We start from the raw sequence: 17,683 nt of genomic DNA on the forward strand, positions 1-17,683 counted from the left end.
TTGCAATGGGCACTTACCTTCTTCCCGCCGCGGCTCCGCCCCTTATTCCCGCCGCGGCTCCGCCCCCTTATTCCCGCCGCGGCTCCGCCCCCTTATTCCCGCCGTGGCTCCGCCCCCCGCTAGCAGCACGGACTGAAGGAGCTGCCAGCCACTGCAGCTGCCTTCACACTGCGGGATCTGTCTGACTCTGAACACACCGGGCAGGACACCGGCTGACACCCCCCAGTGAGTGGCACCCGGGGCGGGCCGCACCCCCGCCCCCCCCATTGGTACGCCACTGTATGCGGATGATGTCAATTGGAGCCTCACCATGGAAATCAACACCAGCTCTGGCTCCTGAACTACAGAGTTTCTAAAAATGCTCTTGAATACTGCATCCACATTCTCCTTCCATGTTTCCATCACTTTAAACATGGCCACAAGAGCCCAGACCGACTTTCAGGCCATTCACTGCATCTTCCAAGGAAGAGTGACATGCTTGCTTGCCTCATTAAGGCCTCAACAACTAGAGAGGCAGCCTTTAGATGCTTCACATCCTTATCTTTGAATGGATAGAGCTTGGCCATCTTGCTCAAAAGGGAGATTTATCTCGCGACCTTGCTCCACTCATCCAAAATGATGTCCCTTATTTCCATTTGGAATGGGAAATTAAAACGCTCTCTCTAGAGGTGCTTAAGGAACTTCCTCTTGCTTTGCAGGAGACTCTACAGTTTCTTACTCATGTAAATGCCCCCTTCATTGTCTTGACCAAGGGCATCACAAAGGCAAAAGGGACTTCTCTCGCTCTGCCAAACTTTCTGAGGTCTTCATAGATGGATGGCTTGGTTAGGATGGTTACGGTTCTTCCTTGCCGTCCCTAGTAGGAGAACACGCCATATCGGCTGTTGGACTTTGCGTGTGGCTTGTACCCCACTCTTTAAGGGTTTTCTGCACTACGTGTCTCACCAGAGATTCTATTTGCTGGAAATCACCATCCCCTTTTCCAGCCGTCTGGGCTTAGTATGGCTCACATAGAGACTTGCCCACTGGGACCTAAGTCCTGCATCCCCAGCAGGCTCCTTCCTTGGACATGGCGGTGGATGTGGTGCCTAAAGGAGGATTCAGAGCTTCTGCTATGAAGGATGGACCTTGACGGTGAAAAATTGTGACTAAATCTGGAAGAAGAATGTTGAGGTAGTGACCTAATGAGGTCTTTATCATACCAAGCCGTGTATTGTCAATCTGACCTAGAAGGACTTAAAAAAACTAAAAAGAAAACAAAATAGGGTAGAAAGAAAAGGGTTAAAAACCCAAAAGGAGTGCCCAGGCAAGCAAAGAAAGGAAAGGAAAGGGTTACATACACCCTCTCATCCCCGCTACCCAAGGGCTGGCCACAAGAGGGGGGGGGGAGCAGTGTTACATCTGTAGTGTGGAAACTGCACAGAGAGCCAGCCTGCACAGGTGATAGAACCATCAGGGTCACATACACACATGCAGCACACAATGGTGTTGTTGCAGAGCATAAACCTGTGTTGATTGCACACAGCATTTAGGGAAACTGCTGCAAGCTGCCCACAGAGAAACCAAATATCAACAGTACTGACCGCTGATTAAATTTCTACACATCACATCACCGCCGCCCACAGCGCACATGCGCTAAGTCCCTGGGCAGGAGTAACCCAGGGACGCCAGGCCGAAAGCGAGAGCAGCGGCTTGGAACGCAAATGCACTCCAGCCACCATAAGCTGGAAGACACTAGAGCCAGGGGAGAAAAACTGACACACACACACAAACTGCTGCCATGGAATATGCAAAATAAAAGTATACATCACCGCACACGGGATCCCCCACGACCATGCCTGGATCCAGAAGACTCTGCTGCAGGGGACCAAGGCGTTTATAGCCTCCTGCTAATAGCAAGGCTCTTAGGCCGTACTGCCGCTTTGCCTGCCAATAGCCAAACTTAAGCTCTCCATTTCCCTTCTCCATCCTGCTAATAGCTGGGGATTGCTGGAGACTCCATGTGGAACTGAACCATTGCCCTTCTCCATCCCGCTAATAGCTGGGGACTGCTGGAGACTCCACATGTCTTCCAGGGCACAGCTTGCCAAACAACCAGGCCTCGATCATGGACACTTCATCCAAGGTAAGACTTCAACCATTCTGGTCCTTAGGAGGAGGACAAAAAAAGGAACTGGCCGTAGCTCTGGCTCAGAGAAAAGATTTATGGGAGTGGGGTCCTATAGGGGAGGAGTGGAGGTGGGTTAACCCATACGTATAATGCCATGGAGTTTGTCAGTAAATTAGTTATTTGCAAAATTGTGTAATAGAAACTAAAAAAGGAACGTTTTTTTCAATATTTTCGCTCATTTTTAATTTATTTCACAAAAAAATAAAAAATAAAAAACAGTGATGATTAAACACTACCAAAAGAAAGCTCTATTTGTGTGAAAAAAATGTTTAAAAATTTCTTTGGGTACAGTGCAGCAAGACGGAGCAATTGTCATTCAAAGTGCGAGAGCACTGAAAGCTGAAAATTGGCCTGGGCAGGAAGGGTGTAAAAGTACCCGGTATTGAAGGGGTTAAATACCAGTAAATTATGAAGTCTGTGTGCAAGAGGCCTTACATGTCTTGTCTCCCCCCCAGCCCGTGCCTAGACAGTGAAAGGAGAAGGCACATGCTAATGGAATCATCTCTTCATCACTCTGTTCTCTTCCCCCATCAGCATGTCCCTTTTTTTCCACTGCAGCAAAAATGATTATCTCCTTGCACTGCACTGTATCAATATTTACAGGGTTGCATTAGTGTGTATTTTTTAGATCTGCATGCAGTAAAGAATTAAAAAGGTACTCATTCATAACATTAAAGGAGATGTAAATCAGAAGGTTTTTTTATCTTAATTCATTTTATGCATTAAGATAAAAAACCCTCTGTGTGTAGCAGCCTCCCCAGCAACCCCTAATACTTACCTGAGCCCCATCTCTGTCCAGAAATATCCACAACTCCCTCGGCCGTTCGGGAGGGAGCGGGGCCGGACGGCAGCTCCGTGTCGTAATGGACACACACAATTGCAACTCCGCTCAGATGCCCGCATAACAAGCTGCTTGCTGTGGGGGCACTCGTTAGGAGGGAGAGGCTAGGAGCAGCAAAGAAGAACCCAAGAAGAGAAGGATCCAGGCTACCCTGTGCAAAACCATCTACACAGAGGTGGTAAGTATACCATGTTTGTAAAGTCTCTTTTTTTTTTTTTTTAAATAACAATCACTTTATTTTTCAATATTTTTATTGAAAAGATCAAGTAATAGAGATAAAACTGGAACAAAGCCAATTCTCAGGTTGTCAACATATCAAGATTTACAATCACTTTAAGTGCATTATATTGGCGTCTGTTGTAAATAAAAGGTGCGTCTATGTTTTTGACATGTCAACACACATTTGGGGCCCTTGAAAGCAATGGAAGCAAATAGACATGGGCCGAATGACCCCAAGTTCGGTTTGCGGCACAAGTTTCAAACATCGTAAACATTCCAAACTGAGTAACGAACCCCATTGAAGTCTAAGGGACCCAAACTGGAAAAATGAAAAGTGCCCATTTTGAAGGTTTATGTAAGTATTTGGGCATACAAAGGGTATGGGGGTCCAGCTACTGCCCTGGGGGACATGTATCAATGAACACAAAGTTTGTAAAAAACATAATTTTTAAATGAGCAGTGATTTACTGATGCTTAAAAATGAAAACAAAAAAAAAAAAAAATAAAAAAAAAGAGAAAAAAAAATTAAAAATTCCTTTAAACATAGTGCCTGGGGGGTCCCCTTAAAAGTCCTAAGCTCAAGCAAACATCACTAAGACTTTTCGTGGGTTTAAATTCGTAACAATCTATCCATCACTAGCTGTGGAGGGGCAAGGCTAGGGTTATCTAGCCAGTTCTGCCTGACCAGGTTGAATTTTTTGACCGTATTATGATGGTGACAGGCAAATTATTCTCTAAGAAGGATAGAGTTAACATAGGCAACCAACTGGGCCCTAATATGCACAGTAGATGCCAACCAAAATCAGGCAATCAACTTCCTAGGATCCTTGGATACATTTCAGCATCAAATCGATTGCACCCAACAGACACACCAGCGGGGTGAAAGGTATAGGTGCTTGGGCTAAATCAGAAATAGTCTGCATAACCTCTGCCCATTGTGCCCAATATCGTGTAAGTTTCGGGCAACGCCATATCATATGTATAAAGTCTACTCTGTGGACTGTACATTTTGGGCATAGGGGAGAATCCCTCCGGCCCCAATCAAATAGTTTAGTAGGCGTACGATAAGTTCCGTGTAGGATAAATAGTTGGGAAAGTTTACGGGAAGCCGATACTGACACAATTGGAAGAGACTCTAGGGCCATGTCCCATTGATTACTATCTACATCTCCAATATCAGTGGTCCAATGGGTTCTGCATTTAAGTAAAAAACAGGATCCTGAATGGATGATAACAATACTGAGTATGCTCGCGATATCAACCCCTTGCGGTCGGTTGCCTGCTTAACCACTTGCAGCAGCAAGGAGCAAGAGACAGCCAGATTTAGCGTTTGTTTTTGGGTCTGTGTCGCATGCCTGAGTTGGAGATATTGACAGAATTGTTTGTGTGTTAATTGGAATTCCACACATAAAGGATCATAAGCCTTAAAAGTGCCACTAGAGTATAATTGGCTGAAAAACCATATCTCCTACTGCCTACATAAGGAAAATCACTGTAGCTTATATATTTCAGGGTAATTAGGGTTATTCCACAATGAATGGAACTCCATTGATCCGGTCATGGATAGTGCCTACCTGGTTGCCTGCCAAACCTTCCTAAACAGATTTGGAGAGAAAAAGGGGATACTTGGGAGATTAATCTCCAGAGAAGAACCAGCCATCAGCACAGGATTAGAAGAAGACACCAATTGGGCAATAGGATCACTAGTGTCCCTAATCCCCCAACCTGTGAACTGCTGCAATTGGGATGCCAAAAAATACATTTTGGAATGTGGAACCACCAACCCCCCCCCCCCCCCCACATCTTTGCCACATTGTAGTGTATTCAGGGTAATATGGGCCTGCCTCTTCTTCCATATGAGGTCACAAAATTGAGAGTCTTCCTGGACTCGATCCCGGCTTGGATGACTACCTGCTTCCAAACTTGACTCCGGCTGTTCTTGATTTCGCTCCTCTCTCTCGCTGTGCGATTATTATTGTTGCATTAATAAATTGCTTTATTTTACTTGCATTTTCATGTGGTCTGGTTTCCTGGCACCTTGACAACGAGTCTCTGCTTGGGTGATGGAGGATTATGATGGTTTAGCAAGCCAGTCCACCACCTCCTCTGCATGCTGTGGCTGGATAGCACGGGCAACATCACTAAACAGAGGAAATGGTGCCCTGCCTGAGGATGGACCACGTCCACCTTTGCCTGTGGGCACAGACAATGCTGGTCCCCTCATAGTGCCATGGGAACATCTGCCTCTCCTTGTTGGCCTCCCAGACATGATGGGGGGGGGGGGGGCTTGTTAACAAAATGTAATAAAGATGGGGAAATGTGTACGTGGATGCACTTTAATCAATGGAAAGTGGTGTTTGGTGTACTTTAACTTGAGTACCCAATACACAGACACACTCCACAGACACACTACAATATACTGCAGTAAAACTGCACTGATGCACTGAAATATACTGCGTTAAAAATGCAGTAACGCACTGAAATATACTGTGTTTAACGTGCACCAATGCACTGCAATATACTGTGGCAAACCTGCAATTATGCACTGAAATATACTGTGTTAAATGTGCAGTAACGCACTGCAATATACTACGTTACACCAGCAGTAAAGCACTGCAATATACTGTAGTAAACCTGCAATATTGCACTGAAATATACTACGGTAAACGTGCAATAACGCACCGAAATATACTGCGGTAAACCTGCAATAATGCACTGCAATATACTGTGGTAAACATGCAGTAATGCACTAAAATATACTGCAGGAAACCTGCACTGACAAAATAAAATAAAATTACACTATAGTAAAATGAATGGTCACACTACACTCACACTGCACTATCACTAGATTCACACTAAACTGACACTAAAGTAAAAATGAATGGCCCCACTACACTCACTGACAATAGAATCAAAGTAGCACACTAACTCACTAGTAGCACTGAACAGAGCCTTGTTCTATCTCTCTCCACGCCAATATCACACTACAAATGGCTGATTAGATAGAGTCATCATCACAGTGTCCAATCATGGCTCTGACAGTGCTATGTGCCCTGATTGGGCAAAGCTTTCATCGCTTCAGCTAATCAGGGCTTCCAATACACTGTGCAGCAGTGCAGTGCATTGTGGTCGTTCAGCGGGCCGAACTAACGGTAGAACGGCAATAATTCGGGTGTTTGTCGAACAGGCAAACAGCCAATGTTTGCCTAACTTTAGAAGCAAATAAAAAATGAAAGCTAGAAAAGAATGAACGATTTTAGGCATAGGTATATAAACAAGGCCTAAAAGAACATTCTGAGAATAAAATACTCCTTGAGAAAAACCTTGACTGTTTCACTAGTTGAAACATATTCCTCTTGTACTCCAGTGTCATAACGGGGCTTACTCCAAGGACAGGGCAAAGCTGTAATGTGAAACATCCGGATTTCAGTATACTGACAAAGGTGCATTTGGATATGCTGCTGTGTATCACGGCATAACAGAACAAGCTTCAAAATTTTCAAATGTTTAGGTTTCATTCAGATCTGTGTGCTGCGGCAACACGTGATAAAGAACAAGGTTTACTGCATGTTAAAGCATGTTATCAAAACCCACGGTAGCGCACAAATCATTGCAGTGTGTTGCATTGCAGTGACATTCACAGTCAATATGGCACCACAATGCACTCTGCCAGTGCACAACATGTACGCTTCTGTGCACCACAATACAGTGATGTGAACTACCAGTGCATTGTGGTGCAATGTGTAGGGAAAATATTGCAGTAAGTTTGGCTGCCTTACTACAGTGCATGCTAAAGTGGGAACTAAATTCCACAAACACTTACCTCCACTCCAGACATGCAAAATCCACAAGTACCTCCCATGCATAAACACTGGAGTTCATGAACCCTCACCAGTAAAACAATCCATTCAGTTTAAAATAGAAATGAAAGGCAAAACATAAAAAAACGATATGAACACTTTTTTTTTTTTTTTTTTTAATAGGCGATCACATAATCTCTGTTCTCAGCTGCATAAGGGGTTCAGAGAGCTGGAGGAAGGAGAAGCAGGAGCATACTGATTTTTCCAAGGGGCAGCGTGGTGTCGGGACAAGTCTGACCATTGGAAGAAAGCAGAGCAGTTTGCAACACAGACAGAAAATTGACCACGGTGTGTTCTCCTGCTTAGTGTGGTCAGTTTTTAATGGGAAAACAGAGGGACTAACAGGAACACCAGGGATTTCACACAACTGAAGCAATACAAAGAGAACAGGACACTTTTTAACATGATACATGGTACAGCAGACACATATCAGGATTATGAAAGGTTGGGGTAACATATTCTTTAATCCCTGCACCAAGCAGGGCCGTCTTTACCATAGGGCAAAAATGGGCATTTGCCCAGGGCCCTGTCATTGTTGGGGGCCCAAAAAGCTGCTGCCCCTGGAGCCTTGAATAGTTCTGTAGCGGTCAATTAAGCTGTCCCGTCCTCCCCCGTTTGCTGTTGCACAAGAAAGGCACTGAGAGAGGAGAAGGACAGTTGCGGGCTCTATGTGTAAGAGCGGTCTCAGCTGACAGGGAGTGAGGCAGAGCGTCTCTCCGTGCTTCCCCCTCCCCCCTCCTCTTCTCAGAGTTCAATAGCACAGAACGTGAAGTGTTGTGGCTGCTCTGATAGGCGGAGACTGCACTGTGTGTGTGATGGGAAAAGAGCACGAGCACACACATAACAGAACTGTGCAGGCAGCATCACTGCACTGACTAAGGAGAACTGTGAGTGGAATGGGGTGAATTTGTGAAAAGAGGTGAGAACTGTAAAAGGGGTGGGGAGGGGTGCAGAGGTGGCTGATGACAATTGGGGTACTAAAATGTTTTCCTGCTGTGAATATTTCCCCAGATCTAGCTGCCTGCATGACATGGGACATCCTTCAGAAGAGACAGGTTAGCTAACTAAAGTGAGAGAGAGTTTTATAATGGTTAAACTTCAGCTTTAAAACCATGTTGCCTCATATTAAAGGTTTAAAACTGCCATTTAATTTTCCTGTAATCATTTATTCTCCTGAATATTTCCACGCAGAACTGTCTTGAGAAAGCCACACAGTTTAGGAACCCATAAAAACGTTCATGTGTATTTATTCAAAATAGAAAAAAAAAAGTGCATATCTGTTTGATTTCCAATCCAATTCAACCCTGTGACACCCTAAACTAGTTCAATGGTTTTCATTTTCAGTGGCTGTGGACATGGGGGGTACAGAGGTGGCTGTGGACAGGGGGGATGTAGAGGTGAGTTTGGACAGGGGGGGATACAGAGGTGACGGGGGGGGGGGGGTACAGAGGTGGCTGTGAACAGGGGGGTACAGAGGTGGTTGTGGACAGGGAGGGTACAGAGGCGGCTGTGGATGGGGGGGGGGGGTTGTAGAGGCAGCTTTGGACGGGGGGAGGGGGTACAGAGGTGGCTGTGGACAGGGGAGGGATACAGAGGTGACTGTGGACATGGGAGGGATACAGAGGTGGACAGGGGAGGGATACAGAGGTGGCTGTAGGCAGGGAGGGTACAGTGGAGGCTGTGGAAAGGGGAGGGGGTGAACAGAGGTGGCTGTGGACAGGGGGATACAGAGGTGGCTGTGGACAGGGGGTGGGGTACAGTGGTGGTGGCTGTGGAAAGGGGGGGTACAGAGGTGGCTGTGGAAGGGAGGGTACAGAGGTGGCTGTAGATGGGGGGGTACAGAGGTGGCTGTGAACAAGGGGGGTACAGAGGTGGCTGTGAACAAGGGGAGGGATACAGAGGTGGCTGTGAACAAGGGGAGGGATACAGAGTATGTGGTTGTTTTTTTGGGGTAGACAGCGAAATTGCATGGTCAGGTGGGCCCAAGAAAATGCTTGCCCAGGGTCCAAACAATATTAAAGACGGCCCTGGCACCAAGGCATGCCAAGAATGTACTCTGCAGCAGAATTGTCTGAATTTGTGCCTACCTTTATCACTGATAGTAGAATACATACAAAAGAGCAGATGTATTACCAAATGTTCCCACTCCAGATGCCTTCAGCGCTGCCCTCTTCTTACTGGCACTCTGGGTTGTGGGCAGTCCCTTAACCTCATCATGTCCAATGCAGGGCTATTACCCTGTTGCATGTAGAGGAGGTTAGCATGCGACCAAGGCTGAGAGGCCCTTAGAGAGGTTGCACGTCTCTTCTGCCATAAAGAGCCTGCCTGCTCATGTTTTTTTTTTATTACTTGAGTTGAACTTTAAAGTGGAGTTCCACCCAAAAGTGGAAGCTCCGCTTATCTGTCTCCCCCCTCCTGTGCTATATTTGGCACCTTTTGGGAGGGGGGAGCGGGTACCTGTTTTTGATAGGGACCCATCCCCCTTATGTCGGACCTTGCCGCGTTGAGGTCCGTCAGAAGATCCCCCCTCCCCTTCTTCCCCGCTGTCGGCCATTCAGAAAGCACAGCGCAGCAAGGAATCGGCTGTGAAGCCGCAAGGCTACACTGCCAGTTTCCCTTACAGGCTATGGCAGAAGCCGCACCCAGGAGCCAATGGAAACATCAGCTAGGGTGCCGACATAGCTGGATTCCAGGACAATTTTTCCATAGGGGCTGGAGCACTGCTTTAAGGCAACATGGCTTTTCAAATGACTGCTGTGATTGGCTTTCACAGTGGTGACATGATTGGGAGCTTGACTCACTGGCTCCCAATCAGAAGCCGTGACAAACAGCTGTCAGTAACAGATCGATCAGTGTGTTGGGAGCACCCCAGGACCCGGAGAAACATTTTTGTAGTTGCTGGGCGTTAAAGCCTACTTTTCCTGTTGCTACATTCAGAGCTGCTGTTAGAAATCACGGGGCACCCATACAGCCTACCTGACAGGGCCCCCTCCCAAGAGTGACTGAGGACATAGATCCATCAGTCTCTCTTTAGCCTCAGCTGCACAGATGAATAAATATAATGAACTCTGAGGCTTAATGCTCATTCACAAACCGAAGTATAGTGAACATTGTTTACTATGCTTTAGTGATGAATGGACACAGGAGTGATTGGTACTGATCACTCACTGTGTTCATTCAGGAAAGGAAGAGGCCAGTAAAGGACATACTTACTGCCCCCCCCCTCTCTTGAAACACCCCGTGTGCCGGCAGCAGCTGCTGGTGGGAGAGAAGAGGGAGGCTGGCAGTGCTGCAAGGAAAAGAGGCACACAGGGGGGCCAGGACAGCAGATGGAAGAGGCACATGTTCTAGGACCAATCCCCCTGCAGTGCAGCCGGAGGGGAAGAGAAAAGAAGCCGGCAGCGCTTCAGGGGAAGGCAGAAGCCTGAGCCCCCCTTTGAGCTGATGGGGCCTGGGCCCAATACAGAAGGGCTGGCTGTACTGCCCTATCAGCGGCCCTGGCTACATTTATGTGTTCTATGGCTGGCAAGACATTAACATATTATTGGAAGCATTATATTTTATCTGTTTGTTGAGTGCAAACAAAAAATGCTTTATAATCCTGTCAAAAATTCAGAGCTGTCCTGTGCACATTTCCTGCATTATCTCAAAGAGCCCTAGTTCTCATTTTGGGCTACAGAATGATTAGCATAGCTCCTAACTGTCCCTGATTTCGAGGGACTGTCCCTGATTTGGAACAAAGTCCCTCTGTCCCTCTTTCCTCCTCATTTGTCCCTCATTTTTGGTCTAAATATAAAATGTGCTATTTATCTATCCAAAAGTGTTTTAAAATGCTAAACCTTTAATCCAATTTCTAAATTGCTGCATATCTCAATTCAAAAAGCCAATATAAAGGAATAGTAGTGATTACAAAAAAACACTTGTGGGTTTAACTAGTCATTTTATGTATAATTCTTCTTTAAAGGGGCATGGCAGGGGGTGTGTCCTATGCTTACATACATTGGCTAATAGGTGTCCCTCATGTACCTGCTCATCGAAAATGTACCTCATACTCATTCATATGGGAGGGGGGCGCGGGGGATCTGGGGGGCCCCATGTTAAAGGGGGATTCCAGATTCCGATAAGCCTCCTGCCTGCAGACCCCCACAACCACCGCCAAGGGTTGTTGGAAAGAGGCCCTTGTCCCCATCAACATAAAAAGCACCCACCATGTTGAGGGCATATGGCCTGGTATGGTTTAGGGGGGGGCACTCGCTCTCCCCCCCCCTTTCCTGCCAGGCTTCATGCTCAGGAAAGGGACTGGTATCGATTTTGGGAGGGACCCCATGCCATTTTTCCCCTTAAAATCTATACCATACTCAAGGTCCTGGTATGCATGGGAGAGGGGGACGCCACAAGTTTTTTTTAAATTGTTTTTTCTATTGCTGGCAATAACTTGCGATAATCATTTTAAATATAATTTATTTTCTTTACAAATATCAGTTTTGCTGCAGCATGTTCTATACACAGTACAGATATGCCACTTTTCAGGCAGACGGATGGGACCCCCAAGCCCCTATATTTTAAGGAATTTTCCATTTTTATTGTTTCACTTTAAGCATCATGAAAATCACTGCTCCTGTAAAAACAATCTTAAAAAAAAAAAAAAAAAAAAAAAAAATTTGTATTGAAACATGTCCCCCCCAGGGCAGTACCCAGGCTCCATACCCTTTTATTTGACAAATAACTTGCATATACAGTATCTCACAAAAGTGAGTACACCCCCTCACATTATATCTTTTCATGTGACAACACTGAAGAAATGAAACTTTGCTACAATGTAAAGGAGTGAGTGTAAAACTTGTATAAGAGCCGGTTCACACTACTCCGACTTGTCAGGCGACTTTACATTGTAGCAAAGTGTACTTTCTTCAGTGTTCACATGAAAATATATAATAAAATATTTACAAAAATGTGAGGGGTGTACTCACTTTTGTGCAGTGTTGGTCATGTAACTTAAAAAAAGTAATTAGTTATAGTTACTTCTCCCAAAAGGTAACTGAGTTAGTGACTAGTTACTTTTTTACTGATGTAACTCAATTATCAGGGAAAGTAACTATCGCGTTACTTTATAAAAATAATCAAATATGTCAAATAACTTGTATGCCCCTTGTATGTGTGGTATTTGCTTAGTGGTACCTGCATGGTATTTGCTGAGTGGTACCTGCGTGGTATTTTCTTAGTGGTAACTGCGTGGTACACTGGTACGGTACCTGAGTGGTATTTGCTGAGTGGTGCTGGCTGCATGGTACACTGGTACCTGAGTGGTATTTGCTGAGTGGTACCTGCGTCTGCTGCCTGGAGTGTATGGCTGCTGGTAGTGGCTGGTGGTGGTGTAGCACACTGGTGGTGGGGGTCTGAGTCCCGAGTCCTCCTGTCCTGACTGTGACTGAGTCTGTGACTGAGTAACCATGTTTTTTTTTTTGTACCTGTGCTGCTGCTGCAGTGCTGCCTGGCTGTCTGCTGCTGGAGGTGGTGGTGGCTGGCTGCTGCTGCTGTTGGTGGCTGGCTGCTGCTGCTGGTGGTCGTGGCTGGCTGGGGATGGTGGTGGCTGGCTGGGGATGATGGTGGCGGCTGGCTGGGGATGATGGTGGCGGCTGGCTGGGGATGATGGTAGTGATGGTGGCTGGCTGGGGATGATGGTGGCTGGCGGCTGGCTGGGGATGGTGGTGGTAGTGGTGGCTGGCTGGGGATGGTGGTGGTGACGGCTGGCTGGGGATGGTGGTAGTGATGGTGGCTGGCTGGGGATGGTGGTAGTGATGGTGGTGGTGGCTGGCTGGCTGCTGCTGGGCTTGGCGCACTGTACTCAGTCCGGAGTCCGCACTCATCCTCTCTGCTCACTCACAGTCTCCTCCTCCTCCTCTCTCATAGAGGAGAGGAGGAATTACATTACTGCCATCTAGTGGCGGTAGATGTAATTGCGGTAAGGCTGCCCAAGTAATGGCAACGGCGTTACCGTGAGGGGAAGAGTAATCAGTTAGATTACTCGTTACCCTCTAAAGTAACTGCGTTAAGTAACGCCGTTTACTTAAACGCAGTTACTACCATCACTGCTTTTGTGAGATACTGTAAGCTTTTAAAAACGGATCCCATAGACTTTAACAGAGTTCCCAGCTTGGGTCCGAGTTCTGGTGCAAACCGAACTGGGAGGTGTTCAGCCCATCACTAATGACAAATTGACAATGTCAACAAAGCTGTTATAAATTAATTCATAACAGTTGTGTTTCCTATGCTGCGATTGGCCCAAAGCTATAACATCGTACCTGGACCAATCACAGGACCCTGTACAATGTGATTAGCTGTAGCCAATCACAGATCACCAATGACCACAGCTGTCATGAATGTAACCCATTCATGACAGTTGAAACTTTGCTGTTACAATGATCTTCATTGTAAAAAAATGCAAATGAACAAAGCTGATATATGTGGAATAGAGGTGTGTCTCGGTCCCAAAATTGTACACAAAGACAGAGAATAATGACCCATGGGACTTTTAAGAGACACACAGCAAACATTAAAAGGTATATATAGTATCTCACAAAAGTGAGTACACCCCTCACTTTTTTGTAAATATTTTATTATATCTTTTCATGTGACAACACTGAGAAAATTACATTTGCTACAATGTAAAGTAGTGAGTGTACAGCTTATGTAAGTGTAAATTTGCTGTCCCCTCAAAATAACTCAACACACAGCCATCAATGTCTAAACCGCTGGCAACTAAAGTGTGTACACCCATAAGTGACAATGTCCAAATTGGGCCCAATTAGCCATTTTCCCTCCCCGATGTCATGTGACTCATTAGTGTTACAAGGTCTCAGTTGTGAATGGGGAGCAGGTGTGTTAAATTTGGTTTAATTGCTCTCACTTTCTCATACTGGTCACTGGAAGTTCAACATGGCACCTCATGGCAAAGAACTCTGAAAATCTGAAAAAAAGAATTGTTGCTCTACATAAAAGGTAGCCTAGGCTATAAAAAGATTGACAAGACCCTGAAACTGAGCTGCAGCACAATGGCCAAGACCATACAGTGGTTTAACAGGACAGGTTCCACTCAGGACAGGCTTTGCCATGGTCAAAGAAGTTGAGTGTACGGGCTCAGCGTCATATCCATAGGTTGTCTTTGGGAAATAGATGTATGAGTACTGCCAGCATTGCTACAGAGGTTGAAGGGGTGGAGGGTCAGCCTGTCAGTGCTTAGACCAGGGATCCTCAAACTACGGCCCTCCAGCTGTTGCGGAACTTCACATCCCATGAGGCATTGTAAAACTCTGACATTCACAGACATGACTAGGCATGATGATGGGAATTGTAGTTCCTGAACAACTGGAGGGGCCATAGTTTGAAGACCCCTGGCTTAGACCATACGCTGCACACTGCATCAAATTGGTCTGCATAGCTGTCGTCCCAGAAGGAAGCCTCTTCTAAAGATGATGCACAAGAAAGCCCACAGTTTGCTAAAGACAAGCAGACTAAGGACATGGATTACTGGAACCCTGTCCTGTGGTCTGATAGGACAAAGATAAACTTATTTGGTTCAGATGATGTCAAGCGTGTGTGGTGGCGGAAACCAGGTGAGGAGTACAAAGACAAGTGTGTCTTGCCTACAGTCAAGCATGGTGGTGGGACCGTCATGGTTTGGGGCTGCATGGGTGCTGCCGGCACTGGGGGGCTACAGTTCATTGAGGGAACCATGAATGCCAACATGTACTGTGAAATACTGAAGCAGAGCATGCTCCCCTCCCTTACCCTCCCCTCCCTTACGAGACTTGGTTGCAGGGCAGTATTCCAACATGATAATCACCCCAAACACACCTCCAATACGACCACTGCCTTGCTAACGAAGCTGAGGGTAAAGGTGATGGACTGGCCAAGCATGTCTGTGGGGCATCCTCAAACAGAAGGTGGAGGAGCGCAAGGTCTCTCGGTCACCCGGATGCCCCATCCGCCAAACGTCCGTCAGTCCCAACTCCCCCACCAACCGAGCAAAGGGAGACCCCATTACCGGTCGGTGGAGGGGGCTCGGAGCGAGGGGTTAACCTGTCCCAATGGGGATCCAGGGTGGCGTTAAAATTGCCAATTACCAGCAGAGGAACCGCCAGAAGGCCAGCAATTCTCTCCGCTAGCAAACAAATTACCCCAGCCGAGAACGGCGGAGGCACATACACAGCAATTATTGCCCATAACAGACCCCCAATATTACACAGCAGCAGCACAAATCTACCCTCCGGATCAATATAGGTAGAAGAGCAGGTAAAATCAACCCCCCGCCGTACCAGCAGACTTACACCTCTAGAGTACGTAGAGAAACTAGAATGGTACTGGTGGGGATACAAACCAGGGGCTATACTGGGGAGGGGGGGGGGGGTCAGCAGACAAGTGAGTCTCCTGCAGGCAAACTACGTCCGCCTGCAGTCTTTTCATGTTCCGTAGGACAGCAGTTTTCTTCACCGGGTTATTCAGTCCACGCACATTCCAAGAAACGATACACAAAGTTTCAGCCATTGTAGGGCACAGGGCAGAGTGGACAGTGACGGAGTCCGGCGCAATGGAGGGCACAGCATCCCAATAGATCAAGTAGGGGCAAAGAGGCACGTCCAGAAAAAGGCTTCAGCCAGGTACTTCGGAAAAGGAGGGTTAGGCCGAGACTTCAGCAGGTACAGACGAGAGGCCAGGTATCAGGAAGGTAGGCCCTCCATGGGACAGTAAAGGTGCGGCAGTCATCTCCAGTGGATGAGAAGGGGTGGAAATCAGGAAGGATAGGGGTGCCAAAGGGCAAAAAACAACAGAAGGTCAGGGATCCTCAAAGCGCCCACCACCAACGTGGTTAGGTGAGCGTCGATCAACAGTAAGGTTCGTCCAGCCAGGACCCATAGGGGGGAAAAACGGTGGGAGACGCAGCTGTCTCAGCAGTCTCCACAGGAACAGCGTATAAATCCAACAAGGGTGATAACGGTAGTCCGTGTATATAGGGCAGCTTCCGCCCAAAGAGGGGTATCACCAGGGACACCCGATCAGCAATGACAGCATCAGTTCAAATCCAGGCCACAAGTCAGGTGTCAAGGAGCCCCCGGTCGTGGAGACATGTCAGGGCGCTGCGCCCTACCCTCCACCTCAACCCACTGTGTCGCAGGGCTGTCAAAGAATTTCACTCCATCTTGCGCTACCACTCGGAGCTTAGCGGTATAGAGCATGGCATATTTCAGGTTCAGGGCTCTCAATCTCCTCTTCACCTCCCCAAACTTTGCCCTCTGCACCTCCGCCGAATAGTCCGGAAACAGAGAGATTTTGGAATTGTCCATCACCAGTTTGTCTTGCAGGCCTCGGGCCTTGGTCAGGATAGTGTCTCTGTCCATATAATTCAGCAATTTAAAGATGAAAGTACGGGGAGGCGCTCCGAGAGGGAGGGGGCGCATGGGAACTCGATGCGCCGTTCCACAGAGAACATGGGAGTAAAGGATTCCTGTCCAAAAGTCTCTAGCAGCCATTTCTCAATAAAGGTAACAGGGTTCTTCCCCTCAGCCCGCTCCGGGATACCAATAGCTCTCACATTATTGCGTCTCATCCTATTCTCGAGATATCATATCATCCTCAATGGAGCTGACCCTGCCTTCCACAGCCGCAGTTCTTTCTCTGAGTTTCTGCATGTCATGCCCTAGGAAGGTGATTTCAGTCTCTCCACAGTGAGAGCAGCGATAGAAGTATTGCAGGCCGTAACCGCAGCCATTATGTCCCTCAGAGTGGGCTCAGCATCAACCACAGGGGAGGGGGGCTGAGGATTCCCAGCAGTGTCCCATGCAGAGAGCTGTGCAGAAATATCCCCCAGAGGGGCGGTATCATCGGCATCTGACTGTGGGGCAGGGGAGGCAGCAAAAGGGGGGTCGCCACACTAGAGGTAGTTTTTGTGGCCGGCTTGGAGAAGAGCTTCTGGGCAGCCTCCTTATAAGAAGGTTTCTGTGAGCCACGCTGCGGCTGAGCGCCATCTTGGATTTGCCTGTCCGGGGCATGGCGGCCTGTCGTCTGCCGAGAGGACATTATTCAGCGGGGGAGGATGACTCACCGGGTGGTCCGGGCGTTCAGGCGGGCACAGGGCAGCGAATACCGAAGAAAAAGCGAGCCGATCGGGTGTCCGGAAGGATAAAAGCACAGGATGTTCGGTGGAGCGGGAGCTACACACGTCCGGCTACATCCGCTGCTCAGCCACGCCCCAGAGCAAGGTCTCCAACATCCACCAGCTCCGTGATGTCGTCATGGAGGAGAGGAAGAGGGCTTCAGTGGCAACCTATAAAGCTCTGATGAACTCCATGCCCAAGAGGGTTAGAGCAGTTCTGGAAAATAATGGTGGCCACACAAAATATGGATACTTTGGGCCCAATGTGGACTTTTTCACTTAGGGGTGTACTCACTTTTGTTGCCAGTGGTTTATACATTAATGGCTGTGTGTTGAGTTATTTTGAGGGAACAGCAAATTTACACTGTTATACAAGCTGTACACTCACTACTTTACATTGTAGCAAAGTGTAATTTCTTCAGTGTTGTCACATGAAAAGATAT

General features: G+C 47.3%; 1 protein-coding gene across 1 annotated transcript in view; it reads left to right on the plus strand.

Moving 5' to 3' along the window:
- CORO1C (coronin 1C) overlaps window positions 1-17,683 on the plus strand; it is a 191,093-nt gene that overhangs the window by 44,349 nt on the left and 129,061 nt on the right. The window lies entirely within an intron of this gene.

This window comes from Pelophylax lessonae, assembly GCF_965119305.1.
Source record: "Pelophylax lessonae genome assembly, chromosome: 1".
Taxonomy (NCBI): domain Eukaryota; kingdom Metazoa; phylum Chordata; class Amphibia; order Anura; family Ranidae; genus Pelophylax; species Pelophylax lessonae.